This window comes from Seriola dumerili, unplaced genomic scaffold (assembly GCF_002260705.1).
Source record: "Seriola dumerili isolate Sdu_G_001 unplaced genomic scaffold, Sdu_1.0 BDQW01000331.1, whole genome shotgun sequence".
Taxonomy (NCBI): domain Eukaryota; kingdom Metazoa; phylum Chordata; class Actinopteri; order Carangiformes; family Carangidae; genus Seriola; species Seriola dumerili.
In genome coordinates, this window is record NW_019174586.1 from 7251533 (window position 1) to 7264964 (window position 13432).

Sequence of the window (13432 nt, forward strand, 5' to 3'; positions counted from 1 at the left end):
TTATTTTTTTTAAGTTCCTTATCTTCTGTGTTCAACAAACACAAGTTATTGAAGGTGGTGTTCCTTTATCCATGTGGATATTTTTAGACAAACTTTTCATACAGTGCCACCACAAGGTTTGTCTCAACAGCTGGGTGGATTTCCATAAAATCTGTTACAAACACTTGTGTCCCTGTCAGGACATGAATGTCTGTAACAAAAGATGAGTCCTTAAAATTTTAGTGTGTTTAGTAGAGTGTCATCATCATATCCATTACTTTGGTTTATGATCTAATACCTGAAAAACTATTAACATTCCCATCAGCCTCTGCCAACAGCTATGTTGAGTCTCTGCCACAATGATTAAGTACATTTAACACATTGATCTGAAACAATCGTCCATCGACTGTACATACAATCACATCAGCAGTGTGTGCTTGGAAGTCCTGTATGTGCATGTGCAGTAGATGTGTACATGTACATCCCCTGCAGTAGCAGCAGTGGATGAACATGATGAAATGTTATTTACCATCTCTTTTTCCGAGAGATCATCAGCTGCTTTGGCTCTTCTCATAGCTATGGCAACAATGGCGCCTCAGTCCAGGAGTCATGTTTTATGTTTCATCACTTACAGTGCTCTGACCCTGTGTTTGAGTGTATTCAGTGCAAAAGGGGTCTGTAGTGAGAAACTCCTGTGAGACCTAGAGATCATGAAAGTGCCCTTAAACAAAAAACATCTAGAGAAACCTTCTAGTTATCGGTCCGCCCACACAAGGCCGCCAGTCTGTATGCATGTTTATCTCTGATCTTTTTTTCTCTCGCTCACTGTTTGACTCATTTTTTTTCTTGAAAATAATCCATCTCTGTGTGCTCCTTCATTACTGTGCATGGCACTGCTCTACAGCATTTACACATACAGTACACCCTCATCTTAGTGTTTTAATTTTAATGTTACAATCTTTCCGGGAGGTTTTTTTTTTAATGCAGCTGCTTTTCAGCCTGCCTGTGTATAAGAAGCAGATTACTTTGACTAAAACAAGCTCCTGGATATCTCTGTTTTCTGCCATGAAACAGCCTCCTCTCCCCTTTCGTCCTCCTCTAACTGTGATTTCCACAGTAAATGTTCCCTCTCAGCAGAGTCAGCGATGGGTGGCAGTCAGGGGGACATGGACAGCCGCTGTGAGGCATGCTGGGTAATATGGGTAATATTTTCTAATGAACAGACAGGCCCAAGCCTCCTGGAACTTAGCCTTTCACTGTTCCTGCCAACTGTGCCCCCATCTGCATCTCCATTTCCCTTCTAGTCGCCACCAGATATATCTCGAAAAACCACGAATTTCTCTTCACCATAAAAAAAAATCTTCAGTTTTTGTGACAGATGTTTGTTCTGCTACAGTGGTACCTGTCAAACTTTGTGACATTTTTATGAACTGTAAATCACATCATTCATTTTTATGCTATTCATTTTTCCCCTGACTTTACCATATAGAACATGTAAACCTCAGTTACATCAGTCTCTCATTGATCGCTGCAGTAGATCAGAGAACATACGTGTTTTTGTATGTATGCTCGTGTGTAACTGGTATGTGCCAAGTGAATGTGGGAGACTCTCCTTCTCCCAAGAGCCTTTTGGATCTTTCAAAAATACTGGAAACTAAGTGAATTCTGCTCCAGGGCGTTTGTGTAAAAAAATGTCTGTGTGTGAGGGCGGTGTATACATGTGTGTGTGTGTGTCTGACTGAGAGAGTAAATTCATCCACATATCTTCCTTAGTCTCATCATCAGCTTCCTCATGGCCTCTATCCAATAACAATCAGAGACCAAACCAGCCAATCAGTGCCATTACTGCCTGTAATAGAAACATCCACTGTATGTCTATGAGATGAGCCTATTATAAATGCCCTTGTTGTCCTGGGGCGCTGTAAGATAACACAACTGCCATTTTGCAATGAGTACTAATGTAGAGATGTACTGACTGTTTATTTTTGTTTACTATAAGGCCACCTGTCACATATCTGCACCAACAGAATCTGCAAGCATGACAAACGCTCAGTCCCCTCCAGCTGACTCTGACTTCTGTCCCCCCCCCCCAATGGAGCAGGGCAAGTGAGCACTGAATATTATCCCATCTGGAATCAATATATCCTGTAGTTTTGTATAGAGGGACAGGGCTTTGCCCAGTGCAAGTTCACAGAGATATTCTGAGCAGCACTGCACAATATATAAAAGATATCTACCATCTTCCCAGAGCCACATTAGAAACATTTCAAGGCTGTTTTTAATGTTTTGTGGAATTGAATGTAAGGCCAAGATAAAAAATATACAGGGCTGGAAAAACTGGCCCATTTCTGATAGAGCATAGCTAATTACAATGGTGATAGCTGCAGTATGAATGGACTGTACAAGAAAATAAAAAACATTAAAACATTAAAATCACATTAGATATAGGTTTAAAGCTGGAAACAATCATATTTTTTTAACAAACCCTGTATTACTTTTTAAATAAAAATGTACATCCAGGTCAAGTAACCACTAATTGGTCGACAGGTTAATACTCTTGTTTTGCTACGTTGGACAATGCAGAGGCTAAGAACCACCTGACACAAAGCTTCCCTGGCTGTTTCTGAAATCACTCCCTATCTACTACAGTTTGGGGCACCCCTGGGCAAATGGCATATTTTGTTAATAGTAGTAAATAAATACCTCTGCAGCTAAAATTGAGCCTTTCTTCAAATGTTAAGGCACTGTTACTTTTTATTTCATGGGCTTAAAAATGTGGGAAAAAAAATGAAACAACAAGTATACTGAGTTGGTAATAGGACATTGTTGGTAACTGAATTTCTGTTGAACTTACTGTTTATTTGTGAATGTTTACTAGGTTATTTACTCTACTTTAGCTCTACCTGTAGTGCTACCAGCAGGTTGACGTTTGTGATTTTTAGTGATGTGTCTTGACAACTAGTGAGAGGATCAGTGAGAAAAACAATGAGCCACAGGTCTTCCTTTTCCTCACATGGTAATTTAAACAGAACAGACAGGAACGGAGGAGGAGTCATGGAGGGACAGTCTGAAAACAAGGAAATGTGAGGATTGCCGAAGTTCAGCGTTGTCGATATTAAATGACCAATAAATAAAACTTTTAAACAACTTTAGTTCAGAAATCATGTGTGGCCTGTACGTCACATTTTTGCCTGTTAAGACAATAAATTGTTGGCAAGGTTGACCAGAGGACAGAGGGATCCTGGGATGTAATCTGGACCAAAAAAAGTTAAAAAAAAAAAAAGAATAAAAAAAAAAAAAAAAAAAAAAAAAAAAAAAAAGTGCCTTTATCTTCCTTTAGGAGAATGTGAGTTATGAGTCTTGTGAAAACTCTGGAAAAAAGCTAAATTATATCCCTGAGATAAAGTGTCTTAGACACAGCTGCCAGAGTGAATAAATCCTGCCAGATTTAGAGATGAGAGTGTCTGTGTATCTGTGATAATAAGTGGTAGCTTGTAAGGTTGTAAGGTCATGGAGAGAGAGAGAGAGAAAGAGAGAGAGAGAGATAGACAGACGTAATCATATTTGACGGGGGGTGTGTGTGTGTGTGTGTGTGTGTGTGTGTGGTGGGGGGGGGGGGGGGGGGGGGGGTGCTGGTCGAGGAGAACCATTTTTCTGCTCTTCCACAGTATTCTGCTGCCATCAGAGTGTGGGTGTGTGACTCAGTGATATAACATCCTCTATTCAATATCCCAATAATAACACTGTGCCAACACACGCAACCCTATCATGTAAAGATCAATAGACCTCTCATCTTTATGATCAACACAACTCAAACTGGATAGAAGTTTACCTGCCTGAATTCAATAGCATTACGTTGCGCTGACAAAAGAGTAGGCGGTATGAGGCTACCTCTGCTCTGACCACAGGAAGTCCATCTGTCTCACACAACCTCTGCATTAGAAGTAAACGAAGAGTAGACATACATTTTAACAAGAATGAAAGGATGAAAGAACATTCACAGTGCAACTTAGTCCACCCAAGTTCAGAGAGCTGCTGACTCAACTTGGAGGATGTAGTTTGTGGTGCTGTTGAATAGTATTGCATTATAACGAGAGGTATTTCTGTTATTCAGCCTACTCTAATTATTGATATAAATGGAGTGGACACCTTTTAGTGTAATGCGAATAGTAATTCAACTGCATCAGAGTGTCAACAGCTTTCTAAAACAGTTTCAACAAAAACTGCATATGACTGTCATAAAGGGAGGATTTATTGCAGGGCTGTTGCATTAGACTGCATTGTGTAATGGTGGCAAAATAAAATGAGGGAGAAAGCAAGATAAAAATAAAGATTACACAAAAAAAAAAAAAAAAAGAAATCCACTGATATTCAAAACATACCAGAGAGCAAAAAAAGTTTCAGTATCAGACTTACTTTAAAACCTTCATCAGGAAGAGGTCAAAGTGTAAATCATAATTTTGTGTGTGTCCATGGCATGAACACTATGTTTTTCTGTTCCTGTGTGGGGATTTTTGGGGCATTATAGACCATAAATTTCAAAGTCAGAATTCATATACATATAATAGTAGTGCACTATATAGTAAATAGGAAGTGACTTCAGACACAGCCCAGGTGCGTCTAATGATTGCGTACATTGCATACAGAAATTAGGCTGATAATGTCAGCAGCCTTAACTGAGCTTTGATGGATGGAACATCTCACAAACAGGCAACTCTATCCTTTTCCTGGTCCAACCAGTGACAAATGTGTTGCATTGCTTTGACCTTTAATTGTCAAACCAAACCTGACCTTTAAGTTTCATCAAATTCAAATGACCAGTGTGATTAACAGACAAGCAAACAGATACAGACTGATCTTGTGCTTAACTCCTGCTGCCACACTGAAAAGAAAACAGTTTAATTCCTCTAAATGAGATGGCTATGTTACAGAATGACAAATGACTCTGGCAAAATGACAGATAATGCAGAATTAAATCAAATCAAGGCATTTTCAGTGCTGACAAAGTGACACGTCAGCGGAGAGAACTCTGTTCAGTCTGCCACATCATCCGTCCACTCCACTGATACTTTAATAACAACAACAACAATTGGCATTATTTGTATAGCACTTATCTAAAAGCAGGATTGACAAAGTGCTTCACAGTCTGTTGGTGCAGCTGTCTGGTCAGAACTGATTAAATCATGGAGGGTGAAAGGTTAAATAATAAATAATATGTTAAATGAATTTTGGGAGATAAACCTGTTTGCTTTCTTGTCAGTAGTTAGATAATTATAGAAATAGATCCGGCACTTGTTCAGACTGGCCTCAGCAACTCCAAAGCGGTCATATGTACATTGTGTATTTTACATATGTAGGAACGGAAAATGAGGCAGTGTGGTGCAGTATAATAAGCGGTTAGGTGGCATACAGTATCATAGTTATTTACTCACCCACTGGTTGCATGCAGCTTCTCAAAAGTCCTGTCAGTGTCGAGGGATTTAAACGCTGTGCGCAGCCACTGTGCACCCACACAGGTGTAAGTCATTGTTACTGATTAGAGCTCTGAGTGAGTGTGTACAGACTTTGATTGATTGACATGTGCCTTACTTTCCACTGAGCTTGTGGCTCTTACTGCTACATGGAGTCAGGTGACTGCACTCGCTTTCAACATTTAGATGTGTTGATCTTAGAGACACTTAACAAAACCCAGATGTACTTTCAGTAGAGAACTTCCCGGGGCCACTCAGTTCAAAGTAACCAAAACCTGACCCAGGACTAGAGTCGTGTCAGTGGCGTATTGAGTTTATCCTTGTGGATCTGTGTCAATCTCTGTAAAACCCAAGTGGATCAGTGTGGAACTGCTATTAGCTACGGTCATGCGCTGTGATGTTATCATCACATGAGAACAATGTATTTTTTGACAGAGCGTGAAAGTTGAGAACGTGTATTGATTATCTTTTTGACCACAGCTTCTTGTTATTAGATGGCTTTTCTTTTTCTATTTGGGTCTTCACTCGCATTTTAGGTTGTGTCCTATTATCCTTGGGTTCACTTGGATTAGGCCTCGCCGTCTTCAGGTCTCTTTCAGATAATGTCTCTTTTAGTTTTTGGAAAGTTTTGTGATACAGGTCAGGTTCAGGGTCCATGGGTATGATACAAATTTTGGACCCAAAATCCGAAGACCTCTATCCTGGATGTAATTACAGTTCAATTTAAAGATACAAAATGTTACTAATACAATACTGGAGCTGTTTTTTGAGCTGCATCTTTCCTTTTGCTTCCAGTCTGTGTGCTAAGCTTCCATGGGCTAAACTCGTCCTGGACCATCTCTTGGCTGAACACCCAGATATGAAACGGATTTGTCTTGTCATCTTAATCCAAATCTGCTAGCAAACAAGATGTCAAACAACACAGTATTCCTCTAATAATAATGAATTTAATTGAAACAACTCATGACGGATTAGAACCAGATAAACATAGAGTTCAGGTGGAAAGAAAGAGAGATCTGGCAAGGTTTTCTCCTCTAGTTTTGAGTCAAAACAGAGCAGCTTTCTTTAAGTCATGATGGTGAGGCAATAGTTGATCCAGATGGATTAGTACCAAGAACATAAAACATAACATGTGACTGAGGGGTGTGTGTTGAGCATATGTTTTTATGGCTTGTGTAAAGTTATGCTCTCTGCCTTGTGTGTGTGTGTGTGTGTGTGTGTGTTTGTGTGTGTGTGTGTGTGTGTGTGTGCGTGTGTGTGCGTGTGTGAGAGAGAGAGTGGCTCAGGGGGGTGAGGGGAAGGGTTCGGTATGTTCAGAGTGGCTAAAAAGGTTCACGAGGTTCAGAGCTAACAAACTGGAAATATGCCAAAGTCTACTGGACCTATGGATTATGGATGGAGTTCAGCAAAGGTCAAGTTTACTGCTAGGAGGCCTTTCAGCTGCCTGTTTAAGTGCAGGCAGAACAGAGAGTGTGGACACACAGTTAGAACTCAGACTGCACTTAGCAGTCAACTTTGATTGACCTGAGAGTTCCTCTCTATAAATGGTTAAAGGGAGATGCCGACAGAGGTGGAAGGAATGAAGTTAAAGAAAATGAGCTGATACGAGCACTTCAAACAGAATCCTTTCATCCCCTCTCACAAACTGTCTGTCTGTCAGCCTGCAGATCCAGATTACCTTATGAGGATGGAAATTATATAATAGTTTTGTTATAAACTGAGATATGCATCATGAAAAAATAAGTTATACTCTCAAACAATGACTGATAGCACAAATGATTGTAGGTACCGTTTAGACTAAAAGTATTGTTCATAGAAAGGTTCATTCTAGTCCATAATATAAAGCGCTAGCATATGATCCTAACTTTAAAATTTAAGGATTCAGGGTGAGATACTGTTGGTTTGTACGATATTAGGATGAAATGTATTGTGCTTTCTGTAATCATGTTAGTATAACATCTTAGAACTTTGTATTGTCAGTGCACTAATGACTGAAAATCATGTGCAGTCTCCTTAAAAGAACTTATACTTAAATATAGATAATATGGCTAGTAAATATAGATAATGATAATCCAATATTTGCATCTTTACTGCAATAAAGCACTAGGATTTACTGCCTTACTGTATTTATTGTACTGATTGATGCTGAATTGTAGTGTCTTTTTCCTACTACTATTATTATTTATTATTAACTGTAAATAAAAATGTTTTACCCAAAAGCCATATAGAGGTGGAAATCCTTATTCAGCCCTGAACAGTGTCTGCAGGTATTCCTTTGTGTTGTCTGTATGTAGCCACGTAAAAAAGTCTTACTTTCTGCTGCTCCTTTATGTTATTACACTATTACAGCTATTATCACCGTTAGTACTACAAAGAGTACATGGTGATAACTAGGTGAGTGGGACAACCTGATAGCTGAGTCGTCAGGGTGCTTACCATAAGGGGGTAAATGCCCAAAGCAGTGTATTCCCAGTTAAATTCCCAGCCGGTTTGCTGCATGTCATTCTCCTGCTCTCTTACCTCACATGCCTGATCTGTCTCCACTACCGCTATCAAATAAAGGCATAAATTTCCCCCAAAAAAATCTTTAAAAAAAGGAAATAATTGAGGATGAATAACATATTAAATCTTATTAGCAGATAAGACTTGTCTTATCCTGGTAAGACAAGAGTCTAACCAGGATTTTGAAAAGTGATCCCCAGTGGAAATTACGCTCTTGCATGTACTGTTTGAGCTTTTCAGTGCGATAGAGCGCAGGCTAAAACTGTAAGAGCTCTCTGCTTGCTAAAAACCAAGTGAGCAGTGTGAGCTCTAATGTGGCAGTGGGTTACAGTGGCTGACTCAGCTGTAATGAGACATTAATGAAGATGTTGGATAATTTGGCGAGGGAGAGAGACAGGGAGGGAGAGGGGAATAGGGAAGGGGAGAGGAGGAAGGAGGAGGCAAAGGTAGGGAAGCACCAGCTGCTTTTCCAGATGATCTACAGGGGGAGACACAGCTGTCCACTTCACCCCACTCTCCTCCCTCTCTACCGCTCTCTCCTTCTCTCTTTTCCTCTCTCCCACACCCTTCAGAAACTGCTTCAGCAAAACGACTTTAATGAAGATATATTACCACGACTCAATCTTAATCCATTGTTGCCCAGCAGATCAAGTCCCCCTACACACCTCTCCCTCTTAACGTGTGGACAAGAGTGTTTCCCTCCATCTCCATCATGCTGGACAGCTCCCCACTCACAAACTGCTAATGTTTATGATACTCTTGAAAGGAGAGCTGGTGAAGGCTGTTCTGAGTGTGAGAGCAGTAGAAATTCAATAAGTGAACTGTGGTAGCGAAGGGCAGCAACTTCCATAGGCATCTATATTAAATATGGACTCACGGACAATTCTATTAACACACAAATGAAAAGCATGTGCCAAGTTCCACAAATACAGCAAAGGCTGAAGGCTGAACATAATGTTCTCGATACAGGATATTTAACAGTAAGTGCTCAGTGAGGCTGTGATGTCACTGGAAAATAACCCTAACGGGGATATGCGTCAGTGCTTCATTAATCTCAAAGCTCTTGGTTCTGAAATATCGTCCAGTGTTCTTAAAGTAATGTTGATGAAAGTTGATGATCTGTGTTGGCCGAGCCTAACTGATTCGAATGGGATGGTGCACGCTCTCTGAAGGACGGATCAATGACGCAGCTCGTTGATTGGTTACATTTGTTCATTATGCTCATGAGGCACATGTTGTGAAAACAGAAACAGGTAGCGGCAGGAGGCAAGCCAGTTTCCACATCACAACCTTCACTCTCATTAACTGCAATATGAGAAAAACAGAGACGAGTGAGTCTCACTTGATACTTTGACAGGAAGGTGTCATATACTATAATTATCAACTCAGAATAATATCAGATGGAAATATTTAAAGAAATGTTTGTGCTATGTTTGTCAAGTTTGCATGTTGCTAGTCATCTGGTAGCTAATTAAGTGTAGCTGATTTCTATAAGTGATTTCTTTGATACTCAGAAGCAATGGGGAAAAAAAGCTGTTAACAAGACACTGTATTATCACATTCTAAATTTGTATGATCAACTTGTTAGCAAACAGTTTCTTATTAACATATCCAACAGATGCTGCAACAACACAACACAACAAGTCACAACAAGCCCAACAGTAATTCTCCTTTGAGCTCTGGTTGTGGTCTTCATCAACTCCTGAGGAAACTATCTGGCTCTTTAGCTGCTAAATGCTCCACTATGTTCACCAGCTAGTTGCTAACTTTGCCTGTCTGTTGTTTGGCAGGGAATAGTGGGGAATTTTGGGGCTTTTTTGCAAAAAACAAAAAAACAAAACTGCCTGCTTTAATGGAAAATGGCGCAATGAGACCAGGGAGTGAACCAAAAGAGTTTGGTTACAGGCTGCAAACTATTGGTATTCTTGCTCTGTGAAGATTATTGACTCCTTGTATATGGACTACTGTTCAAAGTTAATGTAACACAGCAATGAGACCTTGAGTTGGGCTTTTATGATATTCACAGTCTCTTATTATTCAGATTTAATTATTTATTTTTCAAAAAATATGGCTCAGAAACATTTCCTGTGACACTGCAAGTGAATGTAGATTAGTTAAAAGGTATTTATGAAAGCAATTTGAGAGACTAATTTCTCACAGACTGAACAGTCAAAATACTATTCCTGATTGGCTGATAATACCAGCTCCTCTAAATTAGATGCTGTAAAAATATCTCATTAGAGGGAATTTAGCCCTTTTTTTTTTTTTTTTTTGGAGCGTACCTATCAACACCCAGTTCAGTTGTGATGCATTGCTCCTGTTAGTCTGATGACTGTGAAATACATTTTGGAGGTGTAATAACTTCACATTGAATTACTCCAATAAAAAAAGATGTTATTTTTAATATCAAACACAACTGTACAGAATGTTAATAAACAGGGGGAGATGTATTCTGATCTCAATAATAAGGGCTGTTTATGCATCCCTCTTCTTAGTGAGAGCATCAGTGTCTCTGGAGAAGAACATAAACTGCTGTCCTGTGTACTAAAGTTTATGTTTTTTTGTATAAGTAATTTCTTTTATTATTGACTGTATCTGTATTATTGTGCTGTTACTGTTGCGTTTGTGTTTTCAGGGCAGAGCCGTAACCACTGAGTCACACTCTACAACAAAAGAAGTCAGCTCACGTCTCAGTTGGGGTTGTGAACTACAGTTTAAGAATACCAGGCATTAGAGGAATTACAGGGATGTTGAAGTGTTTACATGTCTTGACTTTAAGCACGCTAGGTTATACAGAAGGGATCAGCATATAGGAACATTATCATCTCCTAAATCCCTTTGCTGTAAACTTTGCACGTTTGATATGCCAACAACCACATACTATAAGCTGGCATATTTTCAGCTGTCCAAAGCAGGTGTTAGTTATGTATTATAACTCTAGTTATATGATCACACACTGAGTCCTCTGATAGGTCTCTTTACAGGAATAGTTCAGCATTTTGGGAAATACTCTTTCTTGCAGAGAGAAAGTGAGATCAGTCCATCAAATGTGAAGCTCCAACCAACAGTTGGTTAGCTTAACTCAGCATAAAGTCTGGAAACAGGGAGAACAGCTAGCCTAACTCTTCACAAAAAGCCTACAAGTGCCTCCAAAGCGCAACAGTTATGTTATTCTTTTGTTTCTTCTCTGTTTTAAAACTGAATGTAGACATGAATTTCTTGTTTTGCCTGGTGTTATGTGAGGGGCTATTTCTAAAAAGACTGAAAGACTGAAGGTAGGAGGAAACAGTTAGCCGGGCTCTGTCATTAAACATGAAGCTACAGCTAGCAGATGGTTAGCCTAGCTTAGCATAAGGACATAAAGCAGGGGAAACAACTAGCCTGGCTCTGACTGAAGATAAAGTCCACCTACTAGCACCTCCTAAAGCTCACAGTGGGACTATTTCTTGTCCAGTTGCACTGGCTTAATGCCCTGAAGCAAGCTTTGGTGCTACTAGTAGCTAACTAGCTGCTGGCTATAGCTTATTGAATATTCAGACATGGGAGCTGATAAGAAGATCAATACCTCTAACACTCTGACTCTCTACAAGAATGGGAATAAGCATAGTACCAAAAGTGCTTACATTTTTCACCTACACTACAACTTGCATGTAATGATCAGCCAATCAGGATGAGGATCACTAACTCTTCAGTGACTGGTGGATGTAAGCAGGGATACTTCTTAATGGCGCTCCCACATACACTGTAAACAGCCTGAGCTCCAGCTGGACATTGTACAGTCAAACAAGGATGACTTACTGCCTGAATAGGCCCCACACAGGTAAGAAAATATGTAATCATCCTCCTGACGCTTTTGGCATTTTCAAACCTTTACTTAAGCAGGAAAATGAACTAACAGCACATCCTTAATTATAACTGCCTGAGGGAGTAGATGCAGAGGAGAAGAGGCTCCAGACTTTTAAACATTGACGCATCAGAAGCTGCCCTGTATGATGCTCACCGACTTGCTCAAGGGCACTTTTGAGGGCAGCAGAGGGGGAGGAAACACTGTTACTCATCTGTCCTCCTACACATATTTTATCAGCCAGTCTGTGAATACAAGCCAATGACCAAAAGAGGTTTTGTAACCTTTAGGCAGCTGTTTCTCCCATCTCGAAACATGTAGGCAGCTATACCTTCCTTACAGTACATCTTCTAACAACAAAGAACTGTCAAAAACACACAAGTCCTGTACAAAAGTTCTAAAAAATGTTTCTAACACACTGAAGTGCCAACGTAAATCTAATAATTCAGGGTGTTTTTTTTTTATGGGCTGCGGGATAGAAAGTCCCACAATAATAAATCCACTGTACAATACAATGCATTTTTGTGTGGCACCTTGTGACCTGTTTGGCAGCATGTGGCAGTGGCACCTGGCGTGGGCTGCTGTCCAGTCATGGCTGTTGCAAAAGGGGTTGGGGTCTGTCATGGGCATCTTCATGGAGTCCATGGTCATGTTACGGTTCCAATCTGGAGACAGACACCCTAGAGGAATGAAAAAGAGAGATTTTAAATTCCCTTTTGGGATCATTATTCATCTACTATTGATTTAGATGGGTAAAAGGATGGTCCAAGGTCAAAACCAGAATTAGATTTAAAGGGTGTCTGATCTCTGGCTTCCTTTTATGACAAAATCGCTGTACTTTACTGACATGAGTGCTTTGTGATCTCCACTGTTATTTCGATTCTTCTGCCTTTTGTCAAAAGAAAAAGGAGTAGTGAGGCCACTCTGACCCTGAAGTCAGTCTGACTCTATATGGACTTTTACAACACTGTCTTTTATAATACAATCCTCCTCATGCAGTTGTTTGCTCAACTTCTGCTCACAGGTTCAACAGCCTGGCCTCTTGGTACTTCCTGTCTGAGTGACCTAAGACCTCTACTCCAAAAGTTGCAGTTGCTCTGACAGATACCACACACACACACACACACACACACACACACACACACACACACACACACACACACACACACACACACACACACACACACACACACACAACAAACAGTTGTCACACGACATCACACTACACACACCCACACACAAACCCCTTTATTTAACTGATAAAAGTTAAATGTTGGACTTTGGAGTAAAAATCTTTTGACTTATAAACTTGAGAATGGAACCTGTTCATCAAATGTCTTACAACTTTCAAGTTGGTTAAAAGATCCTAAATGACTGCAGTTTAGAAGAAGAGGTGAACTCACAACAGAAACGTTTTGTTTTGCACAGAAAATTATTGGTCATTAACAGTGATATGTTAACTGAAGCAATATGATGCCAATGATTTGCATTTGATTTGAGCATTTGTTAAGATGTTATTTCACTTTCCATGTATCCTCATTGTCCGCACTTCTCTGTATGCTACCAAAACCTCCAGTTTGGTTTTAATTTAGTTTTCATTTCAGCCAATTTCTGTTGATATATTTCTACATCACAA

At 39.8% G+C, this 13432-nt stretch overlaps 1 pseudogene; it reads right to left on the reverse strand.

The window, feature by feature from the left end:
- Positions 1–13432, reverse strand: part of LOC111232590 — a 193267-nt pseudogene that overhangs the window by 57988 nt on the left and 121847 nt on the right.